General features: G+C 34.5%; 1 long non-coding RNA gene and 1 pseudogene across 1 annotated transcript; both read left to right on the top strand.

Annotated features, from left to right (window-relative positions):
• LOC104742445 lies at positions 70 to 883 on the top strand. Its single transcript, XR_760533.2, has 2 exons — positions 70 to 178; positions 504 to 883. It is a non-coding gene; the product is annotated as an uncharacterized LOC104742445 (long non-coding RNA).
• Positions 3488 to 8143, top strand: LOC104742443 (annotated as a pseudogene).

The raw sequence follows: 16533 nt of genomic DNA, 5'->3' as shown, positions 1-16533 counted from the left end.
ATCTACACTCTTTTCATCACACTTTTATTAATTATGTGTATTCGATTTGATTCTTATACTGAATTGGTTTCTCTGTTTTGAATCTGGAGATGTGAGCGAGGAAGCGGTAGGCGTTCAGATCGACGCGCCGGCAAGAGATGGTGAAGCTAACGCTGCTCTTCTCGAGTACATGAGCTCTGTAAATTCTCTTAATCTCTTTTTCGCAGATAAAGTTTTCAACTTTCAAGTTCGTTGAAGCTCTTCATTACTCTTGTTGCTCTCATAGTTTAATAATTTGATGTGGAGTTGTGTCTCTGTAATGTCTTTGATGAAATGATTAGGATTTCTCGTTGAGCCATTAGTCATATAACAGTTTAGTTGTTGTTATGATCGAGAGTGCAATGGGTATGCATGCACTGCGTTTGGTAGTGAGAATTGTTTGTCTGTTGTTGATCTTGATAGCTAAAGAAGTGATGAATCTTTCTCAACACATCCTCACTTCTACAAAATGTTATCTTTAACAGGTATTGGGAGTGAAAAGAAGACAGGTCTCACTCGGTTCAGGATCCAAGTCTCGAGATAAAGTTGTGATTGTTGAGGATATGACACAACAAAGCGTTTTCCAAGCTTTGTCCGAAGCATCAAAACCTGCCTAATGATCCCCTCAAGCCTGTAACTTACATGGAGGAACCAAATCACCAAAAGCTAAATGGTTATTGGTAAAGGTACGAATGCTATAAAGAGCTTCAGGATTTGTAATAGAGATCATTGTTGGATGTTATACTATAATGATTATATGCAATGTAAATCTGTAGTCTGACTATTGCTTGTTATTTATCTAAGTTGTCCCAATTGATCAGTGAATGATTACTTTTACCATGGATTTAGGATGGTTTCTATGTGACTTTGTTTATCCTTATATGTATTAATTTAAGTTTGGATTTAGGATGTTCTTTTTTTTTTTTTCATTTTAGGTAGAATTTCAGGATTTGTTATAGAGATAATTGGTTGGGTTACATGCCATATAAAATCTTTAGACTAAGTTGTGTTTAGTCTAGCCCACTTGTTCTGAAGTCATAGAGATTACTTTAACTGTGTATTTAGGATGATTTCTTTATGAACTAGTTGATCCTTATTTAGTCTTCGATTCACTTAAGTGGAAGCTGTGTATATTTTTAATCGTTTTAATTTGTGGACCAAAAGAAGATAAAAATGGGCTCTGGAGATTACTTTCTTGAATCTTTCGGATCAGAAAGAATAGCAAAGCAAACGTATAAGTTCATAAAAGTTTTTAAAAGTCCAATTTTTAACATTTTATTATTTTTATGAACCGAAATAGTACAAACTAGAATATCAATTTCTCTCCATCGATCGAATACTATAAGATTTGCGCGTATACGTTTTAAATATAAGTGGTTGTATATTCCTCACAATATGAATTTGAATTGATTAAGTTATGCCACGACGCGTGCCCATGCATCTTGAAGTCACTTTCAATGATCTTCTAAAGTAATCATTTGATTTCACTACCAAAAAAATTTAATCATTTGTTTGGTTTTTCAATTTAAAAAAAAAAAAGAAAAAAATCCATTTGATTGATTTTTAAATTTAAAAAAGAATGAAAAAAATATCCATTTGATTGGTTTTTTAAACCTAAGAAAAAAAAAATCCATCAGTATTTCCATGTTATCTACCAATTGGTTGATAAACTCCAATCATCGTAAAGCTCATCTGTAAATTGTGTCACCTAACCACCACAACGATCAGAAAACCTAAATTCTTTAAGACTAACTAGGTAGTAACCCTTGCAACAACACAAAATAAATTTTTGTTTGAAAGATTACAATTGTAAATATATTTATTTTATATATATTTATAATACAAATTTATATTGGTTTGAATTCATCAAGTTTATGAAAGTTTAAAATAGTAATCATTTCACCATAAATTTTAGATTGACATGATGGTTGAACTCGATCGAATGTAAACCGAATTAGTGATCGGTTAGATTTCTATCAAAATCTTGAATCATCAAATCATAAAAAATTGCGAAAAAACTAAAATTTCATGAACCGGGTAAATCCCGTCCGCTAAGCCTTCTCGTATCGGGTTAAAATATTTTGAGCCGCAAAATGTCTTTACATCTGTCGCGCTTGAATTTGTAAGATTTGTGGGTAACCACATGCATTTCAATAAATTATTTTTTCTAATAAATAAAATATATTAAAACTTAAACTTAATATATTAATAAATTTATTTTAAAAATAAATAAAAATATCTTTCTATTTTTTTTAATTTTGATGTTTATGTTATATATGTATATATTATAAATTTATTTTATGATTTTAAAAATATATATTTTATCTTTTTTTCATAAGTCTGCGGAAAGTTTACAAATCGAGGGAGTTCACCGGGAAAACAATTATCAGTGAAAGATTAAAATTCAATTTAGTTATTAAAATTTTATGATCTTTTTCTCTTACCCAAAAGCTTGAAGAAAAATAGAATATTAATTTTCATGATATTTATGTTTAATTTTTAATAAATTTATGTATGAAAAATTAATGAACTTATATATGAAAATTAATTAACGTAATTTAATATATAAGTTACGAAGCTATGTGAACGCGGTACAACAGTTTTTTATTTGAGAATGCTTCTCTATTAATATATATATATATATATATATATATATAGGGGATGTAAATATATTCCTTTTCAGTTATAGAAATATTTATACACGAAAACAAATAATTTTTTAAGTACATTTTTTTTTGGAATTTTAACCTTATATAAAAAATTCTTTGGTATATATATATATATATTTATCTCAATTTTCTAATCTAAATTGGTATGGAAACCAATTTATTAAAAGATTAAAGAAAAAACTATCTAAAATTTCATTTTTTTTAAGAAGTGTAATATACATTCATAGAAAATGTAAAGATATGAGTACTATCTTGTTCAATTTTGTATTTTATTTTGCTGATGTCTTGATAAATAGTTATTTTTTATAGTGTTTGGGAACAATTCTTGGTATATTATTTGTTGAATAACTGTTTCTGCTAATATAACTAGACATTAGATTTTTTTAAATTAAATATGATTTGAAAAGTATACGCTAAAAAATATAGTATACATGATAACAAATTTTAAAATAACATATTTGTTTTTTTTATTGTTTTTTTGTAAAAAATAAAATAGCTTAGAGTTGTAAATAATAAATCAAAATAAGGATAGATAACCAAATGTGTCTCGATTTTTCTACCCACAATACATCAGCTTTTTCGAGAAAATGTTTTTCTATCAATATATAAAGATAGACTATATTCATAAAAATGAAGAGGCCCTATATTTTTAAAAAGTAAATAAATTGCATGATGAATTGTGGACAATTATTAAAAAAAAAGTTACGTGGGCTGGGTTTTTAGGAAGACTTTTTTTTTGTTTTTGTTTTTAATATATAAATAGTTTGGAGACAAAATCAGGTGGAACCAAGTTTCGTTGTTTGTGTTTTCGATTGAACAACACTTGTTATATCTTTGGCCCTCGTCTCTGCCTTTTCTTCTATCGATTTTACAAATTAGGGTTCTTTGTTTTTGGTTAACGTAAAAATTAGGGTTCTCTTGTTGTATCGTCTTCTCGTCTGAAGTTGGCTTATAAACTTAGAAAACAGAATCAACCTTCCATTTTCCAGGTAATTTCGTATCTCATAGTCATCTTGATATCTGAGTTTTGATAGAAAATTCCCTTCCTACCATAAGCATGTATGTCCCTACGTCTTTGTTTATGTTTATGTTTTGCTTTTGCATTTATTTTTTTTTTTGTTGCCATATAGCTAGAAGAACTTTGGTTTTGAAGAAAACTAGTAATAAAGAAGACTAATAAGATATGGAAGGTTCAGAAGATGCTTCTGCAATTGTAGAACCTCCTGACCCAGAAGTTCTTGAAATCGACCCAACTTGTCGATATATTCGGGTAACTAATCCATCATCTCTTGCATAATTGTTTCAATTCTTTTGTAAACATGTCACAAAATATTAGGTTCCACCAAAATTCCCCTGTTTCTCCTTCTTTTCTTTTTGTTTTTTTTTTTGTCTTCTTGACCATATTTAAATGTGTAAACCTTTCAGTACAAAGAAGTAATAGGCAAAGGCGCATCCAAGACAGTGTATCCCTTGTTCTGTTTGCTTTACATATTCTTGTTTTTTTTTTCCAATCTCATATTGTGTAATAAGACATCATATATATATAGTTTTGTCTTTTGAAGCTTAGAGAGAATCTTGAATTCATTATTTCTTTAACTCTCTTGAACAAAATAATCAGTTTCAAGGGATTCGATGAAGTAGATGGGATTGAAGTTGCATGGAATCAAGTAAGGATCGACGATATTTTGCAGTCACCAGATTGTCTAGAGAGGCTGTATTCCGAAGTGCGGCTTTTGAAATCGCTCAAGCACAAAAACATTATCAGGTTTTATAACTCGTGGATCGATGACAAGAACAAAATGGTTAACATAATTACCGAGTTGTTCACTTCAGGAAGTCTCCGACAGTATGTACTTTGTTTTGCTCATTTTGCTAGCTAGCTGTTTTGTTGTTATCTCGCTGCTGCGAAAAATAGAGGTTTCTGGAGAGTTGTGATTAAAGCAGTCAAGTTTTGGTTTTCTTAAAGGTACCGTAAGAAACATAGAAAGGTGAACATGAAGGCTGTGAAGTGGTGGGCGAGACAGATCTTAACGGGACTAAAATATCTACATAGTCAAGATCCACCGATTATACACCGAGATGTCAAATGTGACAACATTTTTATCAACGGTAACCATGGAGAAGTGAAAATAGGAGATCTTGGTTTAGCTACTGTCATGGAACAAGCTAATGCCAAAAGTGTTATTGGTATGATTTTTTTGCCTTTATATACTCCGGAAATTTGCTCCTATTTCTTTGCCTTTTAAGGATGAAACTGAAAGTGTTATAACCAACAGGAACACCTGAGTTTATGGCGCCTGAGCTTTACGATGAGAACTACAACGAGCTCGCTGATATATATTCGTTCGGAATGTGTATGTTGGAAATGGTGACTTTTGAATATCCTTATTGTGAATGTAGGAACTCTGCTCAAATCTACTAGAAATTTTCATCGGTATGTTCTACGTTTTCACATTATGTACCACCATTGGTTTATTTCATACAAACAAGATTTAATCACTTACAGTGGTGACTTTTTTTTTTTTTTACCTTAGGGGATAAAACCAGCTTCACTCTCTAAAATTAAGATCCAGAAGTAATGAAATTTATCGAGAAATGTTTATTGCCAGTTTCTGAAAGGTTATCAGCAGAAGAGCTTTTATTGGATTCATTTCTCAATGTGAATGGTTTAGTTATGAACAATCCATTACCGCTTCCCGACATTGTAATGCCCAAAGAAGGATCTTTCGGAGAACGTTGTCTTATGTCTGAAGGACCGCCTAATGCTCGGAACAGACCAATGTCAATGAATATCGACGAGGATAGTAACCTTCCTATTGTTATTTCAAGCAACAATTCAGGATCAATGTGTGTTGAGGTTAGACGTGCAAAGCGAGGCAACTTCTTTGTCCTCAAAGGTGAAGAAAATGGTGAAAACTCTGTCTCGCTAATTCTACGTATAGTCGATGAAAATGGTTAGTTTCTTTAGCCTTATAAAACGTATATGTTCATTTATATAAAAAAAAATGTTTATTTTATAATGAGTTTTAATTGTTTATTTTGCGTGCAGGGCGTGTGAGGAACATACATTTCCTATTCTTTCAAGAAGGTGACACTGCTTCTAATGTATCGAGTGAGATGGTTGAACAGCTTGAATTGACGGGTCAAAACGTTAAGTTCATAGCGGAACTGATTGACGTGTTACTCGTCAATTTGATACCGAGTTGGAAAACCGATGTAACGGTTGATCATCTTATTCATCCGCTACAGAACCAGAGCTCCAAGGACAATCATCAAAACGGTGCAAATTCTCAAGCTGGTGAATCCATTAGTCACTCTTTGTTGGTTTGTGGTCGGTTTGCGCCCATGATTTGGAGCATACCGAACCGGTTTAATTGAACCGGTGTAATAGAGAAGTTGTTTTCTAAAAGATGCGAAACTCATTTGTGGTTGTTGGTGAAGTCTCTTGCCTTGTAGATAAAAGGAGGATTACGCAGAGACATGAAAAAAGGACTTGGACAACACTTGTGTCCATTGACATTGAAAGAGAGTAAAAGCTTCTAGAGAGAGAAAGCTTCGAGAGATCAACGGAAAGAGCACTTGAACGATGGCTTGTGGTTGATTTATATCTGTGATTTCAACCCCGATCTCTGCATCAGTTCTCAGACGATTCATGTCATATTCGTCACTAAACCGGTGAAAGTACGTTTCCGGTTTCACGCTTCCGCATAGTAGTCTAACATTGGTATCAGAGCATTTGGCTACGGTTCTGGCATGTTTTTCATTCTTAGTTATCATATCGCTTTGAGAACCGAATTTGAATGCATAAATTTGAGACAATATGTGAATAAACCGCCGATTTTAATTCGCCCATAACTCTCTGTACAAAATCCGTAATAGCATGATTTCGGTGGCCGTGCGTAGATATTGAAATTCTCTTTCTAATGGTATATCGCACGCCTGATTTCGTTCAGTATACAGAGAGTTATAGGGGCCGAAATTTTTTCGTGTAAATGGGCGTTTAATATATGTATGAGGAAGATGATGAACAGTAATCGCTATGTGGCAGATTCTGATTTGTTTAAAACATATATTGTTTATTCAATAAAATGAGTTTGGTATGTCCAAATTTTTTAAAAATTAAATTTCTCTAGTTTTGTCGTGATAAAGAAATTAAGAATCTGAAATTATTTTTTAGTCAAAATTTTTTTTTAATGAAGCATGTTTTATTTATTAATTCATGTTAGAAAATACTTTAATTAAGTGGGAGTTCTAGTTTAGTTTAGAACTTAAAATTTTGCATGATATAAGTTAATTTGTTGTGACAAGATTGTAATACGGGTGATGATTGGGAACATAGTGAACTCTCGATCTTGTATTATAAATTGAGTTACACTAGATTGATTTATGTTTATGGCAAAATGTATGTTATGTGTGAATAAATATGCAAACGAATTAATGTCTTTGAATATTCCAACAGGCATGGCTTGTAAGAATATTATTGCGGAGCTCAATAGAGGAGACAAACTGGATGGTGACAACTACGATATTTGGTATCGCAAAGTCCAGTATGTCCTTGAAGAGCAAGAGGTGAAAGAGACTCTTTTCCATCTCATGGAAGAGCCTGAGCAGGGTACTACCGCTCAACATAGAAGGGATCAAGAGGCATATGTTGTCTGGAAAAGAAAGAATAGCATCGCTCGCATTACGTTGCTGAGTTGCATGCAAGATGATCTTATGTGTGAGTTTGAAGAGTATGACACTGCTAAAGGCATGTGGGAGGCGTTGAAAGAGAAGTTTGGTGCCACTTCAGCCACCAAACTTAGGAGACTTAATCAGAGGTTTAATGACTACAAGAAGCGCCCAAATCATTCGATGAGGCAGCATCTTAGAGTCATGGCAACCATGATTAGAGAGCTTAAAGGTGCTGGTCAAATTATATCTGATGAACAGCAAATCCAAGCAGTTCTCCGCTCGTTGCCTGAAAGTTGGGACCATATGAAGGTTCAAATGACGCATAATGTTAATGTGAAATCCTTTGAGGATATATCACGTCATCTTGAGTCAGAGGATGAGCGCTTAGAGGCTGCTAAATCCTTCAATGAGGCCAATGTTGCAAGTTCAAGCTCAAGCTTGAAGCGCAAGAGAGGTAACAAAGGAAACAAGGCTCCCTATCAACCTGAACTTAAGAAGCAGAAAAAATTTGCCAAGCGTGGAGGGAAAAAGGATATGACCAAAATAAAATGCTACAACTGTAGCTCCATGGGCACTTTGCTCGTGAATGCACTGAGGCAAAGAAGGTATTATCCTTAAATTCTACTTGCAAATATGCTTTTGTTTCTAGTTGTGTTATGCTTACCGAATCTCATCCTTTGTGGATTGTAGACTCAGGAGCAACAGACCACGTAACTAGGAATCGAGATGCGTATGTCGAGTACCGGCGGATACCTAAAGGTTCAAGATGGTTGTATGTAGGAAATAACTCCAAGGTTGCGGTACTGGGTATTGGCACTTGTCAGCTACACATGAGTGGCGGAAGAACACTTATCTTACATGATGTCTTGTATGCTCCTGAAATCCGTCGGGACCTTGTCTCTGTTTTAGCTTTACTTAAGTTAGGATTTGGTTTGAATTTCCATGACATGTGTTTAAAAATTACTCTAGGGTCTGTGTACTACGGTTATGGTTATGCTTGTGATGGTTTTATTGTACTTGATTGTACTACGAATATTACTACTAGTAATGTTGATCAAAGTTTTTCATATGTCACAAGTTCTACAAATGTTGAAATAAATGTGTGGCATTCTAGACTTGGTCATATTGGTGTTGATCGAATGAATAGATTGGCTAGAGAAGGCCTTCTCGGCTCTCTCGCCCGAATAGATCTTGACACATGTGAACCATGTTTAGCCGGAAAAGCAAAAAGGAAACCATTTGGAAAAGCAACTAGAGCTGAATATCCATTGCATTTAATTCATTCCGACATTTGTGGTCCGATGAATGTGAGGGCAAGGCATGGGGCTTTATATTTTATCACCTTTATAGATGATTTCACTCGATTCGGGCATGTGTTCCTGATTTCTCATAAATCAGAAGCACTAGAGTGTTTTAGACGTTACATCACTTTGGTCGAAAATCAATTGGAGAGGACGATCAAGTGTTTGAGAACAGATCGAGGTCGTGAATACTTATCTGAACAATTCAAAGAATTGTGTGATGAAAAAGGTATTGTCAGGCAATTGACTACCCCATATACACCGCAACAAAATGGTGTAGCGGAAAGAAGAAATCAAACGCTTCTTGAAATGGTTAGGTCTATGATGGCACAAGCTAACCTTCCAATTTCATATTGGGGTGATGCATTAATGACTGCTGCCTATGTACTTAACCGTGTGCCCTCTAAATCTGTTACTTCTACTCCTTATGAGTTATGGAAAGGGAGAAAACCTGACCTAATGCATCTACGACCTTGGGGGTCTGCAGCATTTGTTCGCGATACTTCTCATCCTCATGGAAAATTGGGTCCTAGAGGAAAGAAGTGTATCTTTATAAGATATTCTGAGCACTCTAAGGGTTATGTGCTTATCGGCGAACACTCAGATGGAGGTATAACAGAAATCGAATCACGAGATGTTACATTCTTGGAAAATGACTTTCCTCGAAGGGGAGAGATTGATAAGGCGTTTCATCTTCAAGAGATGGATGACCCGACTAATGTTACTTCTACTAACCAATCTGTGGAAGTTGGTGAAAGTTCACGAGAACTATCTCAACTTAGTGGGAGAGATACATTGGTTAGTGATTCTCATAGGATGGAATCACAAGAGTCAGAGGTGCGTAGAAGTAGACGTGGAAACATTCCCCGACGTCGTTTTGAGATCGAAGGGGAAGCTTTCATGGTTGCTCTGCATGATGACTTAGAGCCTCGAACTGTTTATGAGGCTCTCTCTTGCCCAAAATCAGATGAATGGAATGTTGCAATTGGAGAAGAACTAGAATCTATGAAGGTAAACCAAGTATGGGACTTGGTTGATCTTCCGCCAGAACGTCGAGCGATCGGAAACAAGTGGATTTTTAAGATCAAACGAAAGGCGGATGGATCCATAGATAGGTATAAGGCTCGCTTGGTGGCGAAAGGATATACCCAACAAGAAGGTATAGATTATGAGGAAACGTTTTCACCAGTGGTGAGGTTTGCCTCAATTCGCCTTATTCTAGCCTTAGTCGCCGGATTAGATTTAGAATTACATCAAATGGACGTTAAGACTGCGTTTCTTAACGGGGAACTAGAAGAAGAAATCTACATGGAACAACCAGTTGGTTTTGTTGTAGAAGGCCAAGAGCGCAAAGTTTGCAAGCTCAAACGTTCAATATATGGCCTAAAACAATCTTCTAGGCAATGGTATTTTCGCTTTCATCGAGCTATTACCTCTTATGATTTTACGATGATTAGTGAAGACCATTGTGTCTACGTCAAGAGCACTGGACAATCCTTTGTAATTCTATCTCTATATGTCGATGACATATTGTTGGCTGGAAATGATATGGAGTTTCTCATGACTATTAAGAAATGGTTATCATCTCATTTCGAGATGAAGAATATGGGAGAAGCTGATTATGTTCTCGGTGTTAAGATATACCGAGACCGATCAAGGAATTTATTAGCTCTTTCACAAGAGTCATATATTCGTACAATCCTTGAAAGGTTTAAGATGCTTGACAGTAACCCCATTGACACTCCAATTGCGAAAGGTGAAAGCCTAAACCTTGATATGTGCCCTAAGACCCTTGAAGAGAAACGAGAGATGGAAAAAGTCCCATACTCTAGTGCTGTGGGCAGCTTGATGTATGCTATGATGTGCACCCGGCCGGATATTTGTTATGCTGTTGGCTTAGTAAGTCGTTACCAGTCAAACCCCGGGAGGAAACACTGGATGGCAGTGAAGAGAATTCTTAGATACTTGAAAGGAACAATGGACTATTCCTTGTGTTATCAAGGAAGTGATTTGCGTTTAATGGGTTATACAGACGCCGACCATGGTGGCGACATGGATGGACGCAAATCGACTTCAGGATATGCTTTCTTGCTTAATAATGGTGCTATCACTTGGAGTAGCAAGAAACAATCTTGTACAGCTCTATCCACAATGGAAGCTGAGTTCATTGCATGTTCAGCATCAGTCCAAGAAGCTGTATGGCTAAGAAGATTCTTAGAAAGCTTACAGATCACTCCAGAGGCTTCGTGCCCTGTGACTATTCATTGTGATAGTCAAGCGTGTATTGCTTTCTTGAAAGATCATAAGTATCATGGAAGGACAAAGCACATTGCAATCAAAAATAATTTCGTGAGAGACATTGTGGCAAATAAGGAGGTGGTCATTAAGTACATATCTACGCATAGGATGGTAGCTGATCCATTTACCAAACCCATCCCAAGAGATGTTTATCTCGCTCATATTCGAGCTTTAGGTCTGCGTAGAATTTGATTTGTGTACTTATGAAAAATTTGTCATTTGACGTTGTATTTGTATTGGATATTACATATATATTTAATGATATATATATATTTTTTTCGATATCATATACATCGGTCAATTTTTTTTTATGTTTGCATATTACACACAAATAATAAGAAGTGTCACCAAGTAGGAGATTGGTTCACTCACATGAACAATCGCCTCAAATTTCTTTGTGAGATGTTGAGATGAGACATGACCAGCTTGGCGCTAGTGGGAGCTTGTTTTTGTAAGGCTAGTTAATGTTGCCTTGATAAAGAGTCAAGATGAGATATGCTTATTAAGATATCAATCATGATTGACCCAAAATCATGAATACTTGGAAGAGCGGGATAAGTACATAATCAGGCGCTAGACAGCGAGATGATAGTAGCTTGATCCTCATAGTAGTACTTGGTTTAACCAATTGACACATTTTTTTGAAAAGAGTTAACTACTATGACATGTGAGTCATACCACATGTGCTAGTCCGACAATATAGGAAGCGAATGATATTTTATTTGTAATCCCTATCATCCGCAATGTGAGTTCCTATAAACCACACTATGGTTTCAAGAGTTACCCTTGAACCTTCGTCTATGTTCTGAAGGGATAAGCTAATGTTCGCTACTTTAGTATGTTTATCCAATGGTGATGGAATAATTAGCCTTATGGGACATGCTAGGAAAGCGGTTAGTTTAGAACGGATAGACATAAGTACGGAAGGGAAAAACTATTTGATTTTACATTGACATATGTGTTTGCTGGCCAGCCACTATATCGCTCAATTGGAGTTTGAATATAGTGAACACATGATGTGAAATGTCTAACATATGCTATAGGGATAAGATATGTTAAGATTGATGTAAAAGATAAATGAGTTTGGGGGACAGCGAGACATGCTGAAATGCAATTATTTTCTTTAGGGTTGTAGCAGTTATGTATTCCTAACAGGTGCATAGTTTAGCTCCCAAGTGCAGGTGTACTCGCAGGGTCGCACGGTTCATTTGTTGTATGGTTTCCATGTTTCGATTCTCGAGCTGAACTCTAATATTTCTCTAGTATTAATTATGCTCCCTATCATGTGCGAGTGGGAGATGTTGGTTTGTGGTCGGTTTGCGCCCATGATTTGGAGCATACCGAACCGGTTTAATTGAACCGGTGTAATAGAGAAGTTGTTTTCTAAAAGATGTGAAATTCATTTGTGGCTGTTCGTGAAGTCTCTTGCCTTGTATATAAAAGGAGGATTACGCAGAGACATGAAAAAAGGACTTGGACAACACTTGTGTCCATTGACATTGAAAGAGAGAGAGTAAAAGCTTCTAGAGAGAGAAAGCTTCGAGAGATCAACGGAAATAGCACTTGAACGGTGGCTTGTGGTTGATTTCCATCTGTGATTTCAACCCCGATCTCTGCATCAGTTCTCAGACGATTCATGTCATATTCGTCACTAAACCGGTGAAGGTACGTTTCCGGTTTTACGCTTCCGCATAGTAGACTAACACTCTTTGTCCTCGGATTACTGCCCACGATCCGATGACGAGGCAAACCCGACCGTAGCTGTGGAAACAGAAGATCAAGAAGTAGAGACACCAGGAAGCTTGGAGGAAGAAGAAGAAGATGAGAGGTTAAAGGAGGAGCTAGAAAAGATAGAAGAACGGTTCAGAGAAGAGATGAAAGAGATTGCGAGGAAAAGAGAAGAAGCAACAATGGAGACAAAAAGTAGATTTTTCGACAAGAAGATGGCAACAACAAGTTGAGTTAAAAGTAAACAACAAGAGAGCAAACACTTTGGTTTTGGATTCCTCTGTTTTGCTTTTTTCTCCTTTTCCATTTTTTTTATAGTTTGGTCAAAAGAGAAAAAGCTTTTGTTGTTACTTGTTTCATTGCAAGTGTAGCTCCAAGATAAAAAAGAGTATTTTCTTATGGTAATTGGGATTTTACATTATTTTATAATGTTCTGCCTGTTTCGGTTCATCAATATACATAGGGCTGGGCAAAATAACCGATAACCAAATAACCGACCGAAACCGAACCGAAAAAAACTAAACCGAACCGAACCGAAATTCTTCAAATACCCGAATGGTTAGTAAAAATCTATATCCAAACTAACCGAAACCGAACCGAACCGAACCGACAATTAAATGGTTAACCGAAATATCCGAAAACCTAGAAGATATCAAATATTATATACTTAATATTATGCAAAACTATAAAATAAACTTAAAATATAAATTATTTCTAGATTCAAAACAATTAAATATTTTAAATAATCAATATATGTAAATGTTATTATTTTGAATTTACAAAGTTAAATACTATTTTGTAAAATTGAATCAATATTTTTCCCTTTTTTGTATTTTTGTTATTGTATATTTGGTTAATTTTGGTTATATTCGGTTAGTTTTGGTTATATTTGGTTTATTTGGTTAATGTTAATATAATTTATGTTAGTTATGGTTATTTATTTAAATAACCAAACCGAAACCGAACCGAAAGAAACCAAACCGAACTAAACCGAAATTTCATAAATATCCCAATGGTTACTATATTACTATATCCAAAATAACCGAAACCGAATACAACCGAACCGAAACCGAATGGTTAACCGAATGCCCAGGCCTAAATATACATTTGTAGTTTACAGAGAAATATAAAAAGAACTAATTGTGAATGTTTTTTTCTAGTCCTATCCGAGTCCCTTTTTCAGGGAAAGAAAGTTTAAGGTAGAGTTTGGTTCAGTCATGGTCGTCCTCAATGGAATACTTCGAGAACAAATGAATCTGATGAACTGTTGAAAAATGCTTTGTTTATTTGTTTCTTCCCCAACAGGGTATCCCATATTCCTGAACCTGTCTACACAGAGTTAGTCAACTGGATCAAGATACAACTATATCCAGATGAGCTACTCGCTGGCTTTGTTACGTGGTCGTATGGTCATATTGCCTATTCTCTGTCTCACCTTCATTGCGAGGATTGGGAGCCTGGCGAACAAATTATTCTCAACTCTAATGTAGTTTTTTTTTTGAAAAAACCATTGAAAACTCTCCTCAATCTTTTGTCTGACCTAACTTGTACATTTTGTTTTACGATTAGGTGACGATATTTTATGCATTAATTAGCAATGGCACTGCGTAGCAGTCCTCATGCTTTGATTATAGGAGCCCCGTCTCTGAGGTATACGCAGAGTTGGTATCAAACAAAGCGCTTTGATACTAGTCTCATTACTGTTTGGATGACTGCTCAGGTTCGCGTGATTCTCATTATGTGAAATAGGACAAGAACTAGAGTATTTTGCCTTGTTTTACCTGACCTAGATAGGTATCCTCAATGTTATCAAAACGTGGAAAGGCCTCCCAACAAAGTGTACATGTAGGCTTGTATGTATGGGCGCATACCTTGTTACCACTAGTCAGTAACAACACCATCTACTTCTAGTTCTTGCAATTTTCTTTTCAGAATTTTGGCGAACCAGAGGCTCATACTGAACTTGTAAGTGCTCCTGTGTGGAAGGGAAAACGACTCGATCCACCTCCTTCATTTGAGATCCTGCTGCAGCTTACATTCCCTGCTACATCCGCAAGAGAAGGGGTAAGTATGATAGTAGTATTGAAATTTATTATACAACAAAACCTTGAATCCATCTTTGAGTTTTCTGCTTCCCTCTTCTCTTCTCAAAATAGAGTTTGTAATCTGTTACCGTTGTTGTAGGAAATCCTGTTTTAGCCAAGGAAGCTGCTGCAATTGCTATCTGGTCTCTGACTGAAAACATTTTTTGCTGGAACCATTAAGACTATCTATATAAGCAGAACCTAGAAGCTAGTGTTGCTATTCTTGAAATGCTTGTAATGGAGGGATCATTCCCAGAAACTATTATCATCAACGTATGATAATTTCACTCTCAGTCAAACTATGAAGAGCTTCAGGCTAAAGGTCATGCCTCTTACTCTTCTAATTTCAACCATAACTCAGTTGTAATTTCATCTCTGACTTAACCTGTGATGTTTTTTAGAATAAAAATGCCATCATTGAAGGAGGAGCCAATGGTTCTCTTTACAAAGAAGCTGACAAGTCTTGCAAAGTGCTATTGGGGAGAGTCTCCCGTGGAAGTAGCAGCCTCAAAAGCAGGTGCATTACTATTGTGCTTCTAGCTACTGCACTAACCGCTACTGTACTTGTTCCACTTGAGATAGTGTTTTGGTTTTTACAAATAAAGGCAACTCAGGTTTCATTTTTATAATCTTGCAATTAGAGGCAATATAATTATTTATTATTTATTGAGTTAGGATAAAACATTCTATTAGTCAATCTCTAAAACAAGTATTTTTTTTAATCTCTGAAATTTTGATTTGTTTTGTTGTATATTATTAAACTTATATCATTATTAGATTTGTATATGTGTCTATTCAATCTATTCAAAATAGAAGAATTCCTTATCACACTTTGTTCTCCAAAAATAACAATTTTTTTTCCCCAAAATATCATGAAAGTTTTATTTTATTTTCAAAATATCACAAGCACACACAAAAAAAAAAATCAAACAGTGTAGAATTTTGTTACTTTTTTTTGGGGTTAACTATTTCTGATTTAGGGTATATAATTTTAATGGGTAGGATTTAGTATATTTAGGATTTAAGGTTTAGCTATGAATGTTGAAAACTTAGTTTTAATTTTGTGTAATTATGGAAAACATATTTTAATGGTATTTCTGAAAAATAAAATTAATAATGGTATTTCGAAAAAATTCATTTATGAGAATTTCTCTCATATTTATTATTTATTATGAGTATAAGTTAATTTGATGGTTTTTTACTTAATGAAAATATGAGATACCAAGCTAACATTAGTTTTTTTCTAGAGAATTTAAAATATTTTAAAGATAATAAAACTAGGTTGGTTTAGTTTATTTTTTATTATTAATTTTGTTTTTGTATTTTTTGAAATTTGTTGTTTGGAATCGAATATCATAATTAATAAGTTTTTTTGTAGTGTTCAATGGTATTTTTTTTCATATTTTTATAATTTGTTGTAGTTTTCAAAGTAAAAAATGAAGAAAAAAAAATTAGACTTAAACAAATTGTGATTAAAGTAATTTTTGTTACACATTGGTAAGTGAGTCCGCGTAAATGATTTTCAAAACAAATAAATACTTAGATAAATAAACATTAAAATTTATTTTAATGATATATAAATTGGATGATATTGTATATAAATGTGATTTTTTTATTATAACTTGAACTTACTCATTATATATCACTACCAAGTACAATATTTATGCCAATCAAGCTCAATAATTGAAGCCATCCAATTTAGTTCAATTTTTCAATATAACATGATAAACCAGGATAAGATTTGCCTTTGTAAAAATTATT

This window comes from Camelina sativa, chromosome 14, assembly GCF_000633955.1.
Source record: "Camelina sativa cultivar DH55 chromosome 14, Cs, whole genome shotgun sequence".
Classification (NCBI taxonomy): domain Eukaryota; kingdom Viridiplantae; phylum Streptophyta; class Magnoliopsida; order Brassicales; family Brassicaceae; genus Camelina; species Camelina sativa.
The sequence above is the reverse complement of the archived record's forward strand: the minus strand, read 5'-3'. Positions and strand labels throughout refer to the sequence as shown.